Raw genomic sequence first — 25408 nt, forward strand, 5'->3', positions numbered from 1 at the left:
TTAAAACCTTGCGTGACACAATAAATGAAGAAACCCACACATTCTCTTTACTCAGTACAAAGAATGGTTATTTTAACTAACATATCAGCTCAATATAAGCAATAAATGAAGCAAATACACATGTAGTATTTCCAATACAACAAAAGCAGGAGCTTTAATATAATTGCCTAAATATCACATAGTATAGCTCCACCTTTCCAAAAGCAGAAGAAGCAAATGCAAATTAGTAGTCAAAATAATCCCATATATCATATTCTCACAACAGAATGCAGTGATCAAAGACTTATCCTCCACCACTATTCTGAAGGCAGTGAGTATGTTGCCAATCAACAACACTGTAAGCAAGGAGAATACAAAGTTAATTAACCACTCTCACTGGGGTCATAATGTACTTCCCAGTCTAGATTATCAAATAAGTGAGGTCACCTACTGTATTATCTACTGCTGCACTGTGGCAGAAAATCAAACCACTTTAATGATACCAGCTGAGAGGAACCAGCACTTTTCCAGGAAACTAATTAAAAAGTAAACATGCAAAAGAAAGACCAGGTGATGATTTCAATTACGTTCCTTTCTTGCTTTTCCCCATGACAGAGCCATCAAACTATATCTCAGAGGCTTTTAAAAAAGCCAAGGCAGACAGAGCTCTTCAAATCTGTTGCAGACATCAGTGTGCTAACAATTTCTGTGGCCCTCTTCTGACCCTCTCTGATTCCCAACACTTTTCTTAAAGCAAGGACATCAGATCACAGTATTCTACTATCACTATGAAGCCAAGCTCCCAAACAAAGCAACACCCCCCCTTCTACGCAATCCATTTCCTCAGTCAGATTCCTTATTTGCTACAATTCATGATTTATTTTTTTTCCCATTCAAAGGTTAGGAACTCTTAAGAACAGAGCTCCTCTTTCTCACAATGAGATTTGTATTCTTTAGCCTTAAATTCAGTATTTTACTTTGTATAGCTGGCCTGAGGTTACCAAGCAACCCAGGTTGCTTGCTACAGTAACAGGGCCTAGACTCTGTATCATCTGCAAATTTCATTGACAGAGATATTCTGTCAGCTTCCAAGTTATCTGAAAAACGTTGAACATGTTTATAACTGTGAACATTATTGAAATCCACTCCAAATGCCCTCCCTCACTTAGGACCCCTCATGCCAATTATTCCCTGTGATAAACTAGTTTGGAAGGTGCTTGATTGACATTGTGTAGGGTAATATTTTTTTAATCAGAACGTTTTGTAGATCAAAGTATACTCTAATGAATACTTTTTCTGGGAATACTGTAGGTCAAGGCATTTGAAAAGTGCTGCAATCAGAGGCAAGGGACTTGAGTTAAAATATTCCATAGTAGAGGAAATTAGAAAATATTCCTTAGTTGAAGGAATTAACCCTGGACCAAACAGGTCACTACCACAGTTCTGCCCTACAAAATCTGACTATCAGTATTTCCACCCATGCTCTGAACTGGCCTGTCCTTCATTGATTTTGTAACATTTGACTCAAAACACAGTTGCTGGTTAACACAGATCAATGTATGTAAACCCTAATAGAGCCTTTTCCCCTTGCCCTCTCATTTCAAAATGAAAACCTCCTCTTTCTACTTCCAAATTTACTCTCTATTTAATATTTATTTCTTAGCTTGTTGAGATGATAACTCAGTTTTTGCTCACAGTGCTGATATGCATGGTGCCACATAGAGATTCAGTAATCCAGATATTAGGATTGGGTTCATAATCTCGCAAAAACTCTCAGCTTCCTTATAGTTTGCTTTTTGTGGTAAACAAGACAGAGCTCCACAATTTTATCTCAGAGACAAAAAGGAGAAGAAATTAAAGCAGTGGTCTCTAGCCTGTCTTTCCTTTTATTAAAATCCAAGTGAACGTTCAATCAAGTAAATAAGGAAATTCATACTGCTATATACCGATAGAAAAGTAAACCACACATAACTTTAGAAAATCAGGAGAGATTACTCGGTAATAAATGAGATATTCTGCACTTCTTTATGGAAAGAAAGAAATGTAAATGTAAGTTATGACACCGTGTTTGTTTCAGACCTCAAATAAAGACAAAATTTTTGCTACATGCTTATAGCCAAAATGGCTGTAAAGCAAGCAAGCCAGTAGAAAGACAGAAACTGATTTTGCAATTGTAAAACCATTGGAAACTGAGAAAAATCCTCCCATGTCATCTATTTGTATAGAATGGGAAATTTCAGGCTTGCAGTCTACAGCTTATATGCTTTAAACATAATTTCATTAAAAATAATATGAAGTCAAAGTTTCTTATTCCTGTATTTTCACTACTTTATGTAAATAGCGTATATTTCTTACATCACTTTTTTTTCTTCTTTTATATTAAATAATACACTAAATAAATTTTATCCTGGAAACTGTAGGCAGCTAAATTCACTTAATTATGATACATGAGGTAATGAATGTATTCTCTTCATCGTTATTTCAGAAATATGCAGAGGCAAGAAGTGATGACGTCTTAAAATTTCATTACCTATCATGCACAGGGTGATCAAATATGATTGTTGAGGCTGAGTCAGAATGTAACCAGGCACTCAGCTTCATAAAATCCATTGGGTACACTGAAGAGGAATATATTCCAACAAGAAGTAAATAACATAATATTTACAGTAGCAATATGAAACCACGGAGAAAAATGGAGGAGTGTGTCAGTGATATGAGACTTCATTGCTACTTTGGTGAAGCAGTTTCTGGGAATGGATTTATATATATTCACATATATATTTAATATATAAATATCTACATATAAAGTCTCCCACTTAAGAAGCTAGGATGGTTGGACCCCATTACTTAGAAATATTTTGTGTTTCAAGATATAATCTTTTAGAGACCTTATTCTTCATGAGCAAGAAAACTTTAAGAAATTCTGAGGATTTTCTTCAACATGTCCTGAACAGAAAGCAGTATTGCCTTCTGCTCCTGTTAAAAAACAGTAAGAATACTCTTCCTCCTCCCTCTACAGTAAGTTGTTCTTTTTCCTCTCATTTTTTCCAATCTGTCTAGATCTTACCATTAAGGCAATCCCCAGATGTTATTGATCTCGGCACTTTGCAAATGTTTCCAGTTCTTTTTCCTTAAGTTTACTCAGACTTCTGAACTTCTACATAAGCTCCACAATTTTTGGGAGATATATCATGATATTTGTCTCAGAGTTTTCATCTTGGACATTGCACAGTAACTTGTACGTTACTTTGAAAGGCTTCAACAATTTTGAAAAAAAGGACTTTCTTACATTCCATGAGACTTGAAATCAGGGATCAGAGCAGCTCCTCTTCCCATTTCCTTCCATAGTCACAAGACAGTCCAGAAAATCTAACAATGAGTGAACTTATTTCAAAGACTCTTTTCAAGGTTTGAGTTTCTTGCTTTTCACAGAGTAGCACAATATGATGTATTAAGACTGCACATGCATGAGAAGGTTTAAGGGCAGGCATAAAGTTTAGTAGAATAAAAGGGAATGTGAGAAAGACAACATGGAGGAGGAAGAAGAAAGCCAATCTGGTATTGCTGCAATATAGATAATAGCAATATTATCTAAACAAATTAAGGTGCTTTTTTTTTTTAATGTAACCTAGGTAGACTGCAATGTGTAAAGTACTGATTTTAGTCAAGTGTTAGCAAATTTAGGACATATAGAATCATAGAAAAGACCACCAAGTTCACCTAGTCCAACCACCAACCCATCCCCACCATGCCCACTAACCACGTCTCTCAGAGTCACATCTACACGATTCTTGAACCAGGGATGGTGATGCCATCACCTTCCTGCGCAGTGTGTTACAAAGTATTACCACTTTTCCTAAGAAGAAATTTTTTCTAATATTCAATACTAACCTACCCTGATACACCTTGAGGCCATTACCTCTAATGCTATCAGATATAATACAAGTCTGAGACTAAGATGTTTAACTTTTAAAAAGACGAAGACATGCAGAGAGAGGAGGGGAGATTAAATGGTCAAAGAAGGCTTACAACCACAGTTATTGTCAGAAATATGCACAATTGGTTTGATCTGAAAATGATGCACTGGAATGTTAATGTTCCATACCAAAAATCTCAGTGTTTTGCAAAACAGAAGAGTCACAGAAGAAACCCCTACTAGAAGATCAGGTGAAGAAGCTCAAGCACCAGCTTGTATTTTAAGCTTTAAAAGAAGTTACTGTTGCTATGCTCTTCATACACAGTACATTGCTGCTCTTAAAATTTATACAGTTTACCCAATTTGTTATGATCTGAAGTAGTGGTATAATCTGGGGCAAATTACATGCAAGAACTCTCTTTGGTATCCATGCAAACTATAACAAACTTTAGGGTCTCATTTGCCAAAGTGAATAATATTTGTAGGCTCCCTAGATCAAGAACACAATCGCAAAAGGGCAAGCATTTCCTGACATGTCACAATTCTGTTCCCAGAAACGTGGATTTAACCACATCCTACTGTGAGGAGAAAGTGCTAAAACATCCAGAGAAATGACAACAACACCACTGGCACAACAAGTTGGAATGAGATGATTCAGAATTTCATCTTAGCTATATCTGTATATTTATTCTGATAGATTTCATTAAAACTCTCACACTGTACAATTCACACTCATTCCCTTGGCACTGAAACCAGGCATGGTCATTCATATAATAAACACAGAAATGAAATACAAGTCGGGGAGAAAACAGAATTTGAAATGTAGAACTTACTTGTCAGAAGACCAGTGATACTTAAAAAAAAACTTGCTGTTGTTGGTCAGTTTTTGCTGTCACTTTATGATCTCAAAGAAGAAATCTAAAGATGTTGATTATGTTCTGAAAAGAAGAATAATCAAGGACTTAGTCATAATCATTTAATCTGTTGAAACTATAACAAAAAGTCTCTAACTTTTTTTTAATGGGGTTCTTCAACCATAGAATAATATTTGATCCTTTCACTCAATATGTAGAGTTTATGAGCTTCTACAAGACAAACTGCACAGATCAGACTTCCTAGGGTACATGGAATAAACAGTGCACAGGAAATCAGAACAACGAGAAGAGTAATTATTTAATTTATTTTCTGGCATATCTCCATTTCTAAGCTGTTGGAAGTATAAGGAAACAGCAAAAGTGGAAGAGATGAGCCTCCTTTCTGGTTTAATAAACCAATATGCTGGAGAAATGACTTTCTGAAGCAAGCCCATAAAATCATGTCCCTAAATGTCTTTCAAGCAATTATCTAGAGTTCTTCGGCTATCTTTTGCACTAATTCATGTACTAAGCCTCCTTATTTGTCATCTAGTAGCAGAAGATAGCCCTATATACTCAGAATGTTATCCCACATTTCAAGTCTGGCTTCTTAATTTCCAGTCACCTCCACCAGGCAGAACAGTTGCCTGGTTTGAGGAGCTGTCTCACCTCCACAAATCTGAGTAAAATTGACATCCCTTCCATTGACTCAGACAGTGCAAGAGAGGGGCACACTGCTGTAGTGCAGAATGGCAGCTGCTTGGCTTTTAAAGAGTAACATTGATAAAAGCTGGTAGAAGACATTGGGAAGGCTTTGGTCACTATGTTGGTTCCACAAAAGTCAAAGGGAAATTAAAAGTCAAAGGGAAATGAAATTCAGCACAGAAAAGATCTGGAAACTTGATATATATCTGTCATCTTTCACTGAAATCACTACTCTTGACTGTTGCAACAAGGCTTCATTAGCAGCAGGGCTGCAGCAGTTACCTCTGTGATGAGAGCCCAGTGGACACTCAGAATTGATTTGGTCTGGCCACCAGACAAAATAGACCACTGGAGCTACTACTGGCCAACTTGAGCCCATCAGCTTCTGTGATAACATGAAAGCGCAAAAAAATTATGGTAACTGTGAGAGAGAGAGAGAGAGAAAGGTCTGAGAAAAAATGTTAAGTGTAACTACCCTGTGGACACCAAGGTCAAGGAAGTATGGGGAGGAGGTGCTTAAGCTGCCAGAACAGAGATTCCTTTGCAGCCCATGGAGAGTATCACACAGGATATCCATACTGCAGCCTATGGAAGAGACCCTATGCTGCAGTAGGGAATGATGAAGTAAAGTTGAGCCTGGAAGGAAGGTGGTTTGATTTTGTTTCTGTTTCTTGCTATCCTTCTCTAATTTTAACTGGTAATAGATTATGTTATTTTTACCAAGTTGAATCTCTTTTAACAGATATCTGTTAATTGACTCCTATATCATTATTTAGATTCATGGGCTTTTCCACCTTATTTTCTTCCTCTGTCCTCTTGAGGGGGGAGAATGAGAGAGTGGCTGGGTGAATGCCTGGCTGATGGCTAGGGTCAACCCACCACAGCTATAAAACAAAATAACATTCCATCTCAGATCTGTCACAAACAAGGCAGCACTGAGACTGGAATGAAAAAAAAAAAAAAAGAAAAAAAACTGCCTAGGATGAAAAGGAACAAATAGAACAAATAAGGCATAGAACTTCTCTGAGAAAGCTATGTTAACAGGAGAGCTTCAGGACCCCCAGCTCTCCACTGTAGTGCAGCCATACATTTGAAATCAAGATCTTATATTAACAAGCAAAGAGAATCATGAAGAGATTCATATTCCATGAAAAGAGAATGCTGAAAACTTCATAAAAAAGAAACAAACAAAAAAAAAATCCTTGCTTGTGACATGACACTGAATTAATTCTCTTTGGTCCATAAAGGAATTTTCAACAATAATCACTGAAGTATAACATAACAAGTGTTTTGAAATCAGATGAGACTTATTGACTTGCAGTAATGTATGTATTTGCTCAACATTTCTTCAAGAAACAACTGTTCTACATTCTTTTGTTGTTAGGCTTTAACAGTCTTGAAGTTATTTAATTCCAGACCCCAGCCATTGTGGTAGTAATAGTATAATCCAGTTATGAAAAAAATTGAAGAGCTATACTTCTCTGCCTGATAAGTCTATGTGATAAAATCTATCTCAAGTTATTACAGCAAAGGACTCTGGCTCTGTTTGAATTCTTTTGGATTTAGTAAGGATAACCCTTTACAGTGGAAAAATTAGCAAAATCCTCTTAGATCAAATTCACTGAATGAACTATTTCCTGAAAGAGTTTCCGTTAGAATTAATGTTCTGTTAGAAATATCACCAACCTGATAAACAAATGGGGTCCATGGGAAACCTTCACACTACTTCACACGCTTATTGTGAGAAATCTCTAGAATAATAAAACCCAGAGCACTGCAACATTGCCAGTGGAGCTGAGAGATTATTAAATTCTACTAACAATTATCATGTTTATAGCAAAAACATCCTTGTAAGCCTTGTTTTCATGGCTAAATAACTAATGTCTCATACCTGTACCATGGGAGATGTATTAACACAGCAAAACCAGCTTTTGCTAAGGAAAGAGAGTTTGGAAATAGCAATATGAAAATGTCACTTAGATTATCAGCAACTGTTGAAAAAGGAAATGGTATATTAGGGAATGGACAGAGAACACAGCAGAAGAACATACGATAATGCTACTATTTAAATCCTTTGCCCATATAACTTTGGTTCCAGTCATCTCATCTCATCTCAGAGGACAGAGTGGGAAAAGAGGATAAAGAAAAGAGTGACAGGATGATCAAAGGTATGTAATGACTTCTGCACTCAGAAAAAATAACTTTAGGATTTTTATGTTGGAAGAGGAATAACTGAGGGAAATTATTGTGAAAGAGCCTCATAAACCCAAGAACAGTACTAAGAATATGAACAAGAAACACTTTTTCACTGTCTTTCATGACACAGGACTCATGGTGATCCCAACAATGAGAGCAGTAAGCAAGTTTAAGAATAATCAAACAAAATCAAGAAAGGATGTTTTCCACAAAGATCACACTTGAACATTAGAACTGTCACAAGATGTGGTTGATGCCACGTGGGTAGAGTCCAAAAGCAATTCGCTGAGGCAGTAAAATCAACGTCACCATTCTGTCTTTTACACAAAGATGCAGAATGTAAGCCTTCAGCTTAAGAAGCACTACTGAGTATTGTGAGATGACACCAAGGGATTGTTCTCATTCAAATACAGCTCATGGTGATCTCTTGCAGAGGCTAGAAAGCACTGTATGCCTTTAGCAAATACACAAGGAAGTGTTTGTAGGCAGAAAATTCCTCGCTTCTCTGGTTTCCCTGTGCAACTTCACAATCTAGAGTAATTAGAATTAGTAAAGAGTCACTGTTTATTCTGGGGGACCTTACCAGTCCATCCATCACTATGGAAACAAAAAAATGAATACAATGAGGGTGTCCAGATCTGTAATGAACTTTTAATGTTTTGCCACCTTACATAGATGAGTGCATAAAAATGGCTGTACTAGGTCAAAGAGAAGATCCTTCTATCCAAGCCAGCATTCCATCTACAACAGATACCAAAATAAAATGTAAGCTTTGTCTGGCATGACATATTCAGCTCACAGGATATTGTAAACTTTAGAAAGCCATGCTGACCTTTTTAATCTCAAATAGTCACTGAATAAATATTACAAAGAAAACATTCTGAAGGAAAATAATCCTGAGGCTCAAGTCCAGGTTCACATCCCAGCTATAGAGACCTCACCAAGCTGTGCCCATCCCTTCTCTCACATGTCAGTTTTCATTGACAAATAACATGGGCAGATAGCAGGAAGGGACAGCAGTATCAACCAAAGCTCAGTGATCCAGGCCACCAAGACTCAGGGCACACTTAACCCATAGTTTAGGTACAGTCTGCAAAACCAGAGAGATCTCATCAGTCAAAGCCAGTTAGAGCAGTTTAACTGTGCTGTTATAATAGCATTTTCTGAATACAGGAAGCTTTAAGTCCCTTAAAGCATCAGCCACCCTGTAGGACAGCTGAATAGTGAAACTAGCACACCCTTGTATCATGACAGTGAGCAGGGCCAAGTCTTTAGAAAACAGCATCAGATGAAGGATGCAGAGCTCAAGCAGCCTCACTTATGCACCAGAAGTAATTTTAATCTAGTTTTATCACCACAATAAACCGAAAGTGACAATTCTATATTATCTATATCTGTGTATTTCACAGGAAAATCTCTATATTCCTCTCTTATGAAGCAGCTCAAACAGCTAGAATGAAGATCACTAACCACACAAGAAAAACAACTTTTCTTTTTCTTTTTTTTTAAGTCCAGAGGAAAGAGAAACTAAGTAGAAGAGGTGTTGCGACAATGTTATAAGAAATAACAAAATAGGAAACCTCATACTTCTGAAATTCATAGTCTATATAGAGATATGGCAGCAGGTCAAAATTGAATTGGGAAACAAATTAGGTTTACATGTGAATAAGTGTGTCTGTGCAACCTTCATCAGCAGCTTACTTAACATGAAATCATCATTTTGGCCAAGACAAAACTCTTCCTTATACAGACATGCCCTTGTCCCCATGTCTGTCCACACAGTGAGGCCATTCAGGTTAACCATAACATAAGCCAGAAGAATGCTTTCTAGAGGTGCAGTCAAACTGCCACGAGCCCGAGGATGCTACTGTATTTGCGTTGGCATTTCAGCTAACAGCTGTTGTGTTGGTCCACATCACATTATCTAAGTCCATGTCTAGCTGACAAATGGCCCCATAAAAATCAGGAAACCACAAAACCCTTCCCAGAGTGGTTTTACTACTGGTACTACTGGTTTGCTGAAGCCCAGCCTGGGGAATGCTGTACTCAAGGAGCAAGGATACCTGTATTTCTTGATCAATAAGAAAAGTACTTCTACTGTGGTTATGACCACAACAGACCACACTGTCTCAGTATGTTAAACAGCTGTTACCACTTTCAGAGCACATCAGAATTAAACCTTATCACGAGGAACACATCCTAAGCCAGCTGGAACCTTGCAGGGAAAACCAGGCAACATACAGGCTACTGCAAACTACAGCTATGTCTATGTCATACACTAGTTCCTCCCATGTTAGTCTGACCCACTCACCTGCAGTTAAACTTGGCAAAAAACCCAAAACAAAACAACAACAACAACAAACAAATAACAACCATCATTTTCTTGGTGCAGTTTTTATGTGGTCTGCAAGTGATATGAACTATTTGCCTTGTCACCAAGGCATGATTGCAGCTGCCAAGGTGATGGCATCTTGGGAAAGTGTGTTTAAGGAGGGGCAAAATTCCATACAGGCAGGGGGAGCTGGAACAGTTGAATAAAGACAATCAGAAACAGCTGAGGTTAGGAGATAGGGGAAGGGGTGGTACTAGTGCTAGGGATATTTTGTGGGGTCCACACTGAAACAGGGGAGATGTGTCAGGGAAGGAGGAGCAGAGAGAAGCCACCAAGTGTTGATGAGATGGGAGTAAAGGTGCTGGGAATGAAGGAGTGAAGCTGAGACTCAGCAAGAGGATGGAAAGGTCTTGTTTTAATATTTGTATTCTTGTTTTTTGCTACCTAAATTTGTTTATTAAAGTAATTTTCCCCTAGTTGAGCCTGTTTTGCCAGGAATGGTAATTTTTAAGTGATTCTCCTGTCTTTATCTCAACCCACAAGGTTTTTTTCATCCTATTTTGGCTCCCTGCCTTGCTGAGGAGGGGATGAGAGGCTGGCTACAGCTGTTCCACCATGTCCTTGGAGTAGGCAGTGTGCTTATGATGCTTTGCTTTCTGTGAAAATATCCATACTGGGATTGGTGCACCTCAGTTATGTACACTGAATGTCACACCTTCAGTGAACTTAATCTGAACTGCCTTAAACAATTCCAATACAGTCAAGAAACAACACTCAGGTGTGCTCTCAGAGAGCACAAGGATGCAACCCTACTTTCCTACTACATCTACTGCAGTTGGTTTGAGAAAACATTATCCAACCCTATTTCCAGCTTGTGAATTGTTAATGAGCAAACTTCTGCCAATACATTTGTTAATTATGCACTGAATTATTTGGACAAAGCATTGTTAGCTTGTGTGTTGTTTGTGAGCTATTTGCTGTTGTCTGTGCATTGTTAATAACTGTTTTGACTTCTGCCTTAAAAGCCTTATGGTGCAAGAAGAATAATATTGTTTGTGAATGGTCACCTCACAGTAATAATATTGTTTTTGCTTACTGAACAGATGACAACAACATTCAGAACAATCACAGGAAAATAGACAATGACTGAATATCAGTGACTTGCTATGGAGTGTGTTTGCACCTGGATTTTGCTGCTCACATGACAATATAAAGTATTCCACAAACCAAAGCACCTCCTCCTACTTGTAAGTAAATATTTCTCAGTAGTTGGTAAAAGAAATTGAAAAGCCATCAAACCAAATAGCTGTTTGGCTCTAAAAGGCATTTAAGACAAATGTTATCACATTAGTGAATCAGTTTAATCTATAAGGAAACAAGTTTGCTGTGACCAGCATGTAATCTTTAATGCAAATAATGCCATATTGCTGCAGGACATTTGAGTGAAAGAGCTATGAGGACAAGGAATTACATTTATTTTATTTGCTTTCTCAGTTTGGACAAACGTTTGTATTTCATTTGTTTTAAGTGCATTCTTTCTTTTCTGATTTTCCTTAAAACCTCTCTGTCACCTGAAATGAACAAATCTGGTAGAGTTGATGCTTTTTCTTGGTCCCTCCAATACCACACACACATTTTTAAAGTCCCAAAGGCTTCTGGCATTGCATTACAATGGATCAACCACCTCTAAAACTCTGGGAAGGAAGAAAAGCAGACCGCTCAAGGGAGGGGAAGCAGACAGTCTGCCCTGAGGCTTCCCTATTGTTTGTTTCATTTAGAGACAGGCAATACTGCAGTATCTATGACAAGTCAAGAAAAAAATTCAAGTTGTCCCAGCTGTCACCTGCTTAATTCAATACTGATTGTTCAATTGGTCCCACCTGTCCATAAAACACTGAGATTTTTTTCATGGCTGTGCTAGAGAAATCTACTGTGCACCTCAGATATGCTGCTCTTTCACTTTGAGCGATATTCCAGAGTCAGTAAGCACACGAGTAATCCTGGTCAGCAGACACTGTGCTATCTCATCAAAAGCAAGCTGATTTTTTTTTTAATTGAACATTGTTCTGGTGGGTCAGGAAGGATGATTAATTATTCAACTTTTGTAATTGCCTCACTTTAGATTCACATGTGCAAAACAGATAGATGTAAACATCTATCCAAGATGCTGTACAAGTTCCATCGCTGCAGACTACCACAGATGTCACATCCCTACCAGGTAAGGGTGAATGACAAAACTTGTACGAAGTCACATAGGTGAGGCTTGCTTAAACTTCAGAGCATTATATTACTTGCTAAATTACCACTGGTATTATTTAAGGTTAATAAAATTGTGATGTTGCAAACAGACAACAGAGAAGAAAAGTGAACTGTTGAAAGTTTTTGCAATATAAGCAATAAGGATCCCCGTGAAAGTACCACCTTACAGCAAATGGAAACCAAACAGTTGTACCACAAACATAACAGTTTGCACAGAGAACTAACAACACAGCAAATGCACATTTACTGGAAATAAAAATTGCTAATGTAGTATCAGTGTAACTAACAATTTTTATTTCAGAGATAAAATGATTGAATACATATCATATTTCCCAAATCTGTGAGCCCAATCCCACTTTATTTATATATGAAGTCAATGGCCTTGCATTAGAAAGAATCTCCTCGGGGACATCCATGAAGCCACTCACATGATTAAGATGACCAAGATTTCACTTAATGTGGGCAGCTGGCACCCATTATGCATATCACACATTACAAGTTATAGTGTTATTTTATCCTTACTCAGTGCTGCAATACTTAAAATGTAATTTAATCCACCCAAGCATCAATATTTATGTCTGGATACAGTAAGCATTTCAAGTTAAACAGTGTGAAAAATCCCACCTTTTCAGCCATGGTTTTAGTTAAATAACTCAGCTGAAAGCTACAAGAATAGTTCCTACTCTGTTTCCTTGTTTTATGTGTGAGAATGATTGGCAGTAATCTACTTCAAAGAGTGATTCCCTATAGTTCTTCAACAAGATACAAATGGAAACAAATAATTTTGATCAATCTACAGTTTATGCAAACAGAAAATAGCATATTGCAATCACTAAGTGAATCTGGAGGGATACAGTTTATAGCAGCGGGTCATTTGCTTGTACTGCAATTCAGTTTTCAGTTTTCTCATATCAGCTCAGCAATTTTACCTGTTATGTTTCCCAGAACACTGTAGTCTATCCTATCAGCATGGGCAATTTGTCTATGCAGAAGCACAATGATGTTTCCACAATTCAACTCACAATGCAAAAGTTTATGTTCCAACTCCTTATGGCAAAAGGAAAGCCACAGTTGTTACCTCTGCTTACGGATCGTGACCTTCTTATGTGAAGATCAGTGGGACCTCTTTGATCATTAAGTGTGACCTCCCACAGCATACAGGAGGCAGAATCCCACTTGTTTAATCCCTGGCTCTCAGCCTAGACTATTCCATTCCCATTTTCATTGCTGGATTCAACAAGGCTGTTTGGTGTTAGTGAATGAAAATAGGATTCCTATTAGAAATTATACGTGCACTGTATATATACTATACATCACAGTCTATGAATTAAGACAAATACTGATTTATTTTTTTTTAGTACACATTACAGGAAAAGTGAAAAGTCTTCAGAAACTAAAAAGCTTTCTGAATCACTACACTATTAATAATATAAAGAAAACTCACTATGAATATTTATGTATCTTAAATAAAGAATAATTAAGAGCTAGACAGGAAGCTGCCTTATCTTTTTAAACTACAAATTTTTAATTGCAAACTATATTTTAGTAACAATTTGGTGCCTGATAGAGATATAAAAGGAGAAATTTGAAGGTCAGGAATAATGCTCATATACTTAGGACTGAACATAGAATAATGTAGTATACTTGAGTAAATATTGAAAAAATAACTAACAGGTATTCATTGAATAAGGTATTAAGTTCTGGTAAAGTATTTATTGTCCTTTTTATTTGCCTTTAAGCATAATATGCATCACTGTTCTCATAACAAGAGTATTTCTAAAAAAAAACATGAATTGCAAATATCTACTAAAAATTGTTGTTTCCAGCAGGCCATTGATTAGGACAACAAGAAACAAACAGAAAGATGCCTCTTGGAAAAGTCAAAATCACCTCATTTTAATCACACTGAAGAAACTACATGTGTGAAATGTGAACATAAGCAAAGAGATTAAATTCTCCAGTAATAAGGTAATTAACATTGTTAGCTTTCTGCAGATAGACATGGGCACTCCATGCACCATAACATGGCCTATTTTAATGGGCTCTCTGCCAGTTTGTGAAGAAAGGCAACTCTTCTCTGATGTTCTAAGATAAGAACAAATCAGAAACGTGCTGCCAGTCCAATTACTCTCAACTACTCAGAGATAAAAAAATAAAAAAAAAAAAAAAAAAAAAAAAAGGCTTTGAGATGCATGGGCAAGGCATAGCTTCATTTAGTTCCAACACTGTGCCTTGGTTTTGTTGACTCACACTTTGTCTTTTGAAAGAACTAATTCCTGCAAATGTACTCAGAATTTTGCACAGCAATGAAGTTATTCCTATCCATCTCATTCCTATCACAGTGCTCAATTTCACAATTTCAAGTGTTGTGTACTAATCTGAAGAAGTAGCACCGAAGGAAAGCTAACCTAATGTACCTATGAACCTATTACCCCGCAATATTAGTTGCATAAAGTAAATTCTGAAATATGGTAATGTAATTGGATGAATAGAATTGAAAGAAAATAATCCAACTTCATGAAGGATCTAGGAATTATTACCTCTTGATATAAAAACCACAGTTCAGGCTGAAACCATGCAGTCTCCCATATATGAGTGTGGCCTCCTAGCGTGCTTAAAGGAAACCTCTCTGCTATCTAGCTTTTTTTGCACATTAATCTCTTTTGCATATTTGCAGCTAAGAACACTGGAAGTAAAGGGCATATCAAAACATCATGGAACTTCCCTGTTACTCTTCTGATGAGACATTCGGCATACAGCCTCTTTTTTCACTGTTTGAATTTTCTGGATGCAACCTTCCAAATTCATTTCAGGCCACCTGCAGCAAGAGATTGCTATGATTTGTGAGTACTGATCAGCCCCCATAGAATTTTATTCTCTGATTACAGTAGAACTTTACACGCTCTTCACCTAACCACTTGCTGGCAAGCTGAAACTGAAAAATGAGCACAAGCAAGGGTAAGTGGTTTTGTTTTTGGCAACTTTGCAGAGTCTCACTCAAAATGGAATTTTATTTTTATTTTGTCTCAGGAATGAATTTCCTAACCAGAAACACAGCAACAGCAAGGAGTATATCTTCTTTGTTTGGTATTATAATAGCAAATACCAATCTAATTAATATAAACTGTTATCCACAAATGCTGCAATTCTAGCAGCTTCTCTTTTTCTGGTTCTAAAATATTGGTACTTCTTATGCTAATAACAGAGCTTGAGGAATATCCTCTGTGTCCTACTGTGCCACAGCAGAGTTGGGAACCAACCTTTTTCTCTGCAAGTATAAAATTTCCTAGTAAATCCTAAAGCAATAAATACTGAGGTGATGCTCTGAAGTGAGAAGGTAAAAAAATGGACAGATTTTTAACTGAACAAGCGTACAATGGGTCACATCTTTAACTGGTATAAATAACCTGAAGCACATTAATCTCAAACCTACATTGGTTCTCCCTTTGCTAGTGACATAGCACAAGCCAGGAAGAGACTGATGTTGGACTTCTACCTCACTAAGCTTTGGTGGCTTGCATATTTCTTAAGACAAGTTGAGAAAAAAATTGTGAGGAGTTACCAGCATTTTATTAGCTGAGAGAAGCAGAGCAACTCAGTAGGCACATAGCCTAGGAGCTGTTCTGCCATTCAAGAGGGGAGGAAGCCTGTGTACAGTGGCCAGGCAACTTAGGGTAACCCATGCAGATTCTCATCCTTGTACATATGCTGCAGATCAAACAATGCCTTCAGCTTCCCTGAACAGCAACAGATTCCATGAGAAAAATCCACAATCTTCTAAAGTTTTCTCAGTGTTAAAAAGAATTGTGAGGAAAAATAATGTTCTCTTTTCCAAGAATTCTGAGCACTGATTTTCCTGATGAGTGTATTTAGCAGAAAGTCTTGTACATAATGTTTCTTCTGCTGTAATGATCTTTCCTTTACAAGTCATCAGTTTCAAATGTTCATTCTCTATGATAACAGCTATCTCCCACAGCCTATATATTTCCTGTTTACAGAATAGGCCATGTTTTTTGATAGATCAAAGAAAAACAAATCCAAGTAAGTCTGACATTATTTGTAAGACAGTGTTCTATTCTACTGTAATAAATTTATTCTATTGATTCTAATATATTTTTATCTCATAAGGAACAGTTGAAGTAGCCAGGATGCCGCTTGCTTCCATCTACATTTTGTAGAAGTTTTTGTTAGAGATTTCATTTTAGGACTGCTTAATTAAAAAGAAAATATGAATGACATTGATGATTGAATGAATACTTTCATTGGTTATATAAGAGCTCAATCTGCTTAGTTTTGCCAAATCTGAAAAATCAGAAACAACAATAAAAAATGCATCTATATCAGGTTCGTTTCAAAAGAATTATAAATGCTGAGCTTACCTCTCCGCTAAGGAATGAGTTGCTTTCTGCTGAGTATTCTCCTCTGGAGCTCATAATTATGTGGTGCCTTTTCAGTGCAGCTGAGCACAGAATCAGGACCCACATATGTTTTGTCCACCAGAACCATGGTCCCCCACTTGCCCACACAGCTCTTAGTCACTTATTGACATTTCCAGAAAATTCAACTAATGATCAAATCTGGCTGAGTGAAATCAAGATAACAGAAGTTCTATCAATTTGTAGTTTGACTACAGCACAAATATAACAGCCATATCCCTCCCTTATCATTGATCTTTTTTTATCGTTTGAGTAATGAATGTGTTCAAGTGCTGCTGTAAACAGGGTGGGAATAGTACTGCTGTGCATCGGGCGTAAAACAAATAAGATAAGACAGTAAGCAAAGATGCTTTCTTGCTGAAACAGAGCAAATCACAGCATGGAATGTTATTACAGAATCTGACAGCAGAGCATTAATTTGCTTCTTTGAATGATGCAGATTCAATCAATAAATCTCCAGCTAACAGAATAAAATCTTTGGGGAGGTGAACCAAAACCAAAAATCTTACCACAAAATGTTTATAAGAGTTACCTTTTTTTACTGTATCTTCTCTCTAAGGCATTGAGTTTATTCCAAAACCATTCTTTAACTTCATCATACAAACATATCAACCTACCCATGCCTCCCTAACACGAGTGAATTAAAAGGTTTATAAACAATTAGGCTGCAGACATACAAACACTTGAGAAGTGACACTCAAACATGAGAGGAAAGCCCAGAAAATATAAGAACATAGATTATTAGTGACTTGATCCCTAAGATAAGTCAAAGCTGGTATGTTAAAATTTAGGCCAAATCAAGGATTAAATCCTACATTCTGCATCCATGACATTGCATACTCTTTGTATGCATGGCCAGAGCAGAGTAAAAACCTGGAAAGAGCTGGCTAGTATTTATGAGACTTGGCATGTGAGGGAAGTAGTGTGAAGTAGAAAGATCCAGAATTTCTTGAATGGCTCATCACAGCTCTGTTTTCTGATTTTCTTTCTTGATGACAAGATGTTAGACTGACTAAAATTTTGGTCTGAATGAGAAATTTCATCCCTTGTGAGTCGTTACATGAATGATAACAAAAGGAAGAAAAGATGAGAATTTGAGTGTTCCATATGTTCTACTTGAGAGATCTGTAAGAGCTTTATAAAGAAAAGAGTATGAAGAAAAAGAAAGCATGGGGAGAAGTAGTTTTTAATGAAGGAATCAAGGGTAACAAGTGGCTTCAGGAGCAAGGCTCAAGCAGGGCTAATAAGGCAAACATGCCCAACTAAAAGCACTCCAGAGTGGAAGGAAGAGATAACACTTTGCAGGGTAAAATGCGATTCTGGTAATGTAAATATTTACAAATAAACAAAGATTCATTATCTACAACATTACATTATTACCAGTGATACCGTAAAAGGATTGCAGCTACAAATAAGGTGTTATGTGCACTAGGTAAACTAATCAGGACAGTTAAGGCAGGCAATCTCAAAGCAGAAATTTACAATTTTAATTTATCTACATATATCCAGCTCTTAAAGATATTCCTGAATTTATCTCAGTTCCTATAGTGTCAGGACTCTAGCATAAATCAAGAAGGAAAGCTATCTTTTAACTGGAAAACCTTCTGGATACAAAACTCTTACTCTAGTTGCAATGCTTTAAATTTAGGAGCACCAATGCTTGGAACTAGAAAACGCTTATTAATTTAAGGGATAGGAGAAGTTGGCACTGCAGAATCGTGTTTCCTGCCTTTTCGCTCATGTAATTAGTTATAGGACTAGAAGGAATGGTTTCAAGTTAAGCCAGGGGAGATTCAGACTGGATGTTAGGAAATACTTCAAAAGAGTGGTCAGACACTGGAATGGGCTTCCAGGGTTGGTGATGGAGTCACCAACCCTGGAAGTGTTCAAGGAGTTTTTAGAAACTGTGTTGAGGAACATGGTTTAGTGATAACTACTGGTGATAGGTGGACAGGTGGACTAGATGATCCCGTAGGTCTTTGCCAACCTTGGGAATTCTATAACTCTATGCCTCCCACTTCTGCCTGGCAAAGGATTTCCCTGGGGCTCAAGGGAGGGAATGATGGCCTCCGTAGAGAATTCTGAAACTCTGACAATGGAAAACTGTCTTTGGAGGACAAGATGACCTTTGCAATCAGCACATGGAAAGTTGGATTGGATGCTACTAAGAGAAGGAACAAAATGAAACTTGAAACACAGCATTCTACTATGCCAGTGAGGAAGAGCTGTCCTATCATAGCTAATAAGAGACTCAGTCAACTGTATTTTCTGAAGCTCTTAAACAAACACTGTTTGAATCATTAACGAGGTTGTTAAATTGTTAAGTATCTCTATTCAGAAAGAAATCTGAGTAATACATCTACAAATGTACAAAGGGTTAAGTAAAGAATACCAGTTTAAAAAATAACAGCAAACACTTGTTTTTTCAGATGGCATCATCTCAACCACAAACTACTAAATCCTAAATTCTTCATGGAAAAATATTTTAATGACTGCCCATTCTATTAGTCACAACTATATTTTAAAACAATTACTTAGAGAAGAGGCACCTGTATTCATCTACAGTTAGAATAGACAATAAAATACTTAAAGGAATGGAAACTCTCTTATATACCAACTTATATACCCTCAGTATATATCCTCTTATATATCCACTCTTATATATCTTCAATATCAGAAAGTCTGCCTGGATCCAAGTCATCTGTTTCAGTAATGCCTAGATCCTCCTTGTCTTTCACACCTTTCCTTTAAGGAAGAATCCAGGGATGGTGCCTTCTACTCTATTACTATGGTAATGAATAACCTACTTTCCTTCCTCTATGAATGAAGTCATTGCAGTACTAGCCCATTAGCACTGTTTACCATTTACCTCTTATAGGTTTCACTGTTAACCTTCATCTCCCTTGTATGTATGTTTCTCTACCTTTTACATAGGCAATAAATTCCTGATGCCATGGACAAGACTTCTGCTCTGTGTGTCTAAAATCCAGATCAGGACTCATTTGGGAGTATCTTCACTCATGTTAACAGTAGTAAAATGAGGAAAAACCTGAAAGATTGTAGCTGTTAAAAGAATACTGGAAACTTAAACTAATTTTTATAATAATAGATGTGAGTTAGGAGATGATTAGCAGCCTTGGATTTGCCAAGAACACTATCAAAGCAGTGTAGTTCTCTTCTACATAATGATAATAGCTTTTTGTAGGAGAAGTATTGTCTGCTATAATTGGGGTTTTGACGCTGTCTCATAACATCCTTACAAGTTACATGAAAAAACACTTCTCAGTGAAATGTTCAAGCAACAGATACAACCATGATACACACATACTGAGTGTATCAGATTAGTTAGTGAAGCATCAGATTTACTGCAAAATCAAAGGACAGAAGAAGCAGGGTTACACTGGATTTTGTTCTGCATCGAGTATTGCTCAATATTTTCATTACTGAAGTGGATGATAGAAGTGTGCTTGCTGAGTTTACAGATCACAGTATGCTATGAAGGACTACAAGGGCATAGAAAAGCAAAAGGACAACTGAAAAGAATCTCTATAAATATGAGAAATGTTAGAGTACAAAAAAAAACCAACAACAAACAACAAGTTACAGTTCTTAGGAAGGAAAAAGCAACTACAGAAGTATGGGGCATAGCAGGAATTTTGAGTAGTATGCATGCAAATCAAATTTCTTTCATACTCGTACCTGTGGTTTATGTGAGTAAACCCAGTGTGTTTCATTCATTCATTCTTTCATTCCATAGTCAGTCCCTGAACTCCCCAGCCAGTCACTTGTAGAGGACTATTGGTTGAAGAAGAGCATGTAGGGAACTGTCTAGATGACTTGTGGACCTTTTCAAGGTAACTAATATAAAGGTAGTAAGTGAAGGAAGAGACTGTGTTTGTTTGATACATTCAGTCCTAAAGTGAATAAATATCCAGTGATAGGACAGTCTGTAGGACATGTTACCAAATAGGGTGCAGCCATGTACCTTTACATTATATCCAATGGTTTTAGCTTTAGTAGTCAAGATATCATCTAAGTAAATAAGCAATTTTAACTCCGAGACATATCAGCAAATGAATAACAGAGCTCATAAGGAGTAGAGAATGAACCTGTTTAAGTCTCTGGAAGTAATACATGGACTATGTAACCCAATTTTCAATTGAATAAGCCCCCCTTTTGTGTAAAATCCAAGGAATTTCCTGTGGTGTAGATCAATATGCTCACCATGGGCTTAGTTTTACTACAGTCTTATTAGCAGCAGGAAAAAACATAATTTTATACGGAGAGTTTAAGATTCGAAGGGTGATAAATAAACTATGTATTATACATACAACTGTCAGACTTGAGGAAAAATGAAAGAATTCAATAAGGAGAAAGAGCTACACCTACTATAATCACTGAAATGAATTAGTTCTGATGTAGCTTCAGAAACATTTTAATAACAGCCATTCTAATTTACCTATGACTTAAACATTTATGCTGATGAGAAACACTGCCTCTAAGGTAGCACAGTACAAAATAGCACTCATCAGCTGCTGTGTTACCAGTGGTGGTGTCTACCCACTCAACTGAGGAAAATTATAAATCACAGATTCACAAATGAACCATAGGAAGAAGGAAGCCCCTCTGTTTGGGTATTGACACAGAGCCTGATGGAGTGAGAGGACCAGGAGGTCCCTAATAGTATGTTTTCTCCCTCTGTATTCAGCACTGGTTGAGGCCACACCTCAAGTACTGTGTTCAGTTTTGGGCCCCTCACTACAAGAAAGACATTTGAGGCCCTGGAGTGCATCCAGAGAAGGGCAACAAAACTGTGAGGGGTCTGGAGCATGCATCTTGTGCGGAGTGGCTAAGGGAACTGAGATTGTTTAGTCTGGAGGAGGATCAGGAAAGACATTAGAGTTCTCTAACTGCCTGAAAGGAGGTTGTGCTGGGGTAGAGGTTGGCCTCTTCTCCCAGGCAGCAGTTATAGGATGACATAACGGCCTGAAGTTACAGAAGGGCAAGTTCAGGTTGGATATTAGGAAAAACATCTTTTCAGAAAGAGTGGTGAGGCAGTGGCACAGGCTGCCCAGGAAGGCACCTGGTGGAGTCACCGTCCCTGGAGGTATTCAAGGAACGTCTGAATGTGGTACTGAGGTGGACTAGGTGATCTTGGTGGTCTTTTCCAACCTTAATGATTCTATGATATGTGGGATGCCGAATGCTCAGACACAGAGATGGTGTTAGGAGAGGAAAGGCTGGTTATTACTCATTTTTGGGTTTTTTTTTGTGTGTGTGTTCTGATTTTTATTTTTTTTCTTTAACTTCCTGATCCTCACGTATTTTATTCTGTAAGTCAAAGGAAATCAATTTCCTGAATGCAAGACATTTCAGAGGGAACCTGTGCTGTATTTTCTGCCTCCTCACTGACCAGTGCCCCTCTCAGCCTTGACACCATACTCCAGTTCAGCACAGTAATATTCCAGTCAAACACCATTTTCTCCTTTGGAAAAACATACATTCCTCTCTAGTATAACTGCTTCCTATATCAGTTCTTCTTGCTACGTGTAAATGACAAAACACGGCAGCTGAGACTGCGTAGTGTAATCTGGCTGACCTAGATTCACAAAATATCAATGTTAATATGCTTTAAATGTGTTGCTTCCTTGTTTCAACTGATTTCAGCATTTAAAAATTTAAGAATCTCTGCAGTTGGACAGAACTGTAGCTTTCTGTGTTTATTTACAGTATGCTTGAGTTGAATGTCACCTCTAAACTGCAACGCATGTTCCTTCTTTACTCTTAACACCTAATCCTAAACAGACCAGTGCACACCTGCAGTTTGCTTCCCTTGACTAGAACCTGTGGAAGGGAGTGAAGTTAGTTGTATTTAGTATTTTACAGCCTGAGACGGGGTGGGGGAGAAGATCAACATGATAAAACAGAAATATATAATTTCTAATCAGTATTGTAATAAAAAGTTTTTGTACTGTAGCTGTATTGTTGAAATGCACTTGAAAACATTCAGTGAAATGTCATCCATCTGGAGTAATGAAATTTGCTCTACCTCACATTATAGTATCTACCACATATAGTATATACCACAAACATATTATACAACAGTTCCTTTGTTTACATGATTTTTATATATATACACATGCTCTCTCTATATATGTGCACACATACGTGTAAATGAAGACAACATTAATAATAAACCAAACCTGTTCAACTAAATTCTTAATGCAAATAATTTTTATTTGAATGTGCCAGCAAGGTTGCAAGTGTTTTAGCTTAATGGACACTGTAATCCATATTTCTCTGTAGAGAAGTACCTTTAAATAAATTTTAAATCATTCCCACAATTAAAATATTGGAACAATTTCCTTCCCAACTAAGAGGGCAAGGGAGACAAAAAGAATTCTTCAGAGGAACAGAAGATTTCAGCTGTTTTCAGTATGTTTGCCAGTTTACAAGGACACTGGAAAACATGAAAACAGAAATGACAGAGGGTACATGACTTGGCTGTAAACTAAGAAAGAACTGGCTAATCTGATTTGAAGCCTAAGAGAACTGATAATGTCTTGTCCATGGCACTGTGGTGAGAATAGTGGCCAAAGTGCTCTTTCAGAGATGGTCCTGTGTGCACGTTCCATATTACAGGGGACGTAATATACATTAACTCTCTTGTTACTATGAACAATTAATAGTTTCATAGATTTACCACAATCTTAATTCCATGAAAATATCAAATGATGCTAAATAATGTTGATAGTTTTATTTTAACCTATATTGGCTCTTATTTTCATACAATTCACTGACAACCTTCCTACTTGTCGTGGCTAACCCCAGCAGCAGCTCAGCACCATATAACCCTTCGCTCATTCCTCTCCTTTCCAGAGGAATGGGGGAGAGAAATGGAAAAAAGTAGAACTTAGAATAAAACTATTTACTAAGAAAGAGAAGAAAGGGAAATAATAGTAATGATAATATTGTATGTATATATGTACAAAATAAGTGATGCACAAAACAACTGCTTACAACCCACCAATCAGTGCCAGACCCCAAGCAGCAAGCGCATCCCTCTGCCAATTACACTCAGTTTTATATTTTTTCTGTTTTTTTTTTTTTTTTTTTTTGTGTGTGTGTGGTTTTGTTTTGGTTTTTTTCATGTCATGTCATACAGAATGGAATATCCCTTTGGCCAGTTTAGGTTGTCTGTCCTGGTTGTGTTTCCTCACAGCTCCTTGCCCCCCCCCCCCCCGCCCTCAGCCCCACACTGGCAGGACAAAAAAGGCTCCCTGTCTTGTTTCTGCTCTATTTCCAGTGCCTGTTCATCACTGTTACAGGTACTACTTAAACACCTCTCATTTTGAATACCTGTAATCCAAATTGCAGAATGTTTTTCTTAACGAAATCCTCACACCTGCATGACCATTCAAGCACCATGAAATGCCTGCTGGAGACACTGCTAGTTCAAAGCCCCTCGTGCTGCTCACATCCATGCAATGTATAGGGCCACACAATCCGCAATTCATCAGGCCTTGTTTTTCACCCTGTTTCTGACAAGCTGCAATTGTAATATTCATTCTGCCTGCCCTACCATCACAATCGAATTTGTAACCTAACAGCTCAGCTGTCAGCTTCACTGCAGGCCACATTTTATTTTAATAAAAACTGTGGGAATGAGACAGCTTCTTTGTAAAGGTATTGCCAGTGCCTTCAGCTCACCTAACTGAATCCACTAAGGCTTTGTTATTAACCAGTCTTTAAGATCTATTTAAATATGAAGTGTTAGTAATCTGACACAGTGCTGAGAATAATTTTAATTGACTTCTTATTTTTCCAATTTCAGAGTCAAAATTGATGAGTGATGTCAATTCTCTGCCACAAGAGAAGGCCCTCTATCCATTACTGACTGCAAAAGAGGGTACAAACCTGCACCATGAGCACTCACAATTAAACCCCAGCTTACTGAGGACATTGACACTTATTAAACCCTGAAAACAGTTAAGCATTTAATTCAAGCTGGCAAAGTATAATCAGGAACAGGAGGTTGGGAATGCTTAATACACAGCTAATCATGATGGAATAATTATATCTATTTCAAAATTCCAAACAATAAAAAAACTTTAATATGTTAAAATCACTTGCACATGCTCAAGAAACAAGTCAACTGAGTTTATGACACCTAGAACTACACTGGACTCAAAGCAGTCTATTACCTTGTATCTTTTAAATGGAAAATGCAAGCTCCTGGGTTAAAAAGCAGGGCTCGCTCAAACTGGAGGAATGCAGAACCATTGCAAAATCTACTTCATGCAGTGAAATAAAGTAAAACAAGTATGACTAAATACATGGAAGAAAACCAGAATTAAATTCCCAGGTCAGTAACATTACTGATCCTGGCAAGATGAATTTATCCAAGCTATTACAAAGAAGATGTTCAATTTATCCCAAAACAAGCTTATAGTTTTCTGTTCCATCTTTTCAACCAGATGACATTTCATAGAATTCTGTATCATTAGCAAATAGGTTTTCTTTTTTTCTTTTTCTTTTTAAATGTCTTTGCCTTTTTGTCTTTATGAAATATAGTTTGGATTCTGTAACATCTACATGTCAAAATTCATTATCAACCATCAGGCTAATTATTTATCAAACAAAGTCAGGAGGTAAATGTAAGTAAAGATGCAAAACAGCCTGGAAGAACTTTTGCACTGCCTTATGCTCTATTTTGCATGCTGACATAATC

General features: G+C 37.2%; 1 protein-coding gene across 3 annotated transcripts in view; it reads right to left on the minus strand.

The window, feature by feature from the left end:
• Positions 1 to 25408, minus strand: part of LOC136058555 (poly(rC)-binding protein 3-like) — a 480047-nt gene that overhangs the window by 164664 nt on the left and 289975 nt on the right. For all 3 annotated transcript variants that reach the window (XM_065752098.1, XM_065752096.1, XM_065752097.1), the window contains one exon: positions 4729 to 4833. The gene's annotated coding sequence lies outside the window, so the exon portion shown is untranslated. The remainder of the gene's footprint in view (positions 1 to 4728; positions 4834 to 25408) is intronic.

This window comes from Cyrtonyx montezumae, unplaced genomic scaffold, assembly GCF_038088225.1.
Source record: "Cyrtonyx montezumae isolate F1298 unplaced genomic scaffold, pur_monq_1.0 scaffold_8, whole genome shotgun sequence".
NCBI classification, from domain to species: domain Eukaryota; kingdom Metazoa; phylum Chordata; class Aves; order Galliformes; family Odontophoridae; genus Cyrtonyx; species Cyrtonyx montezumae.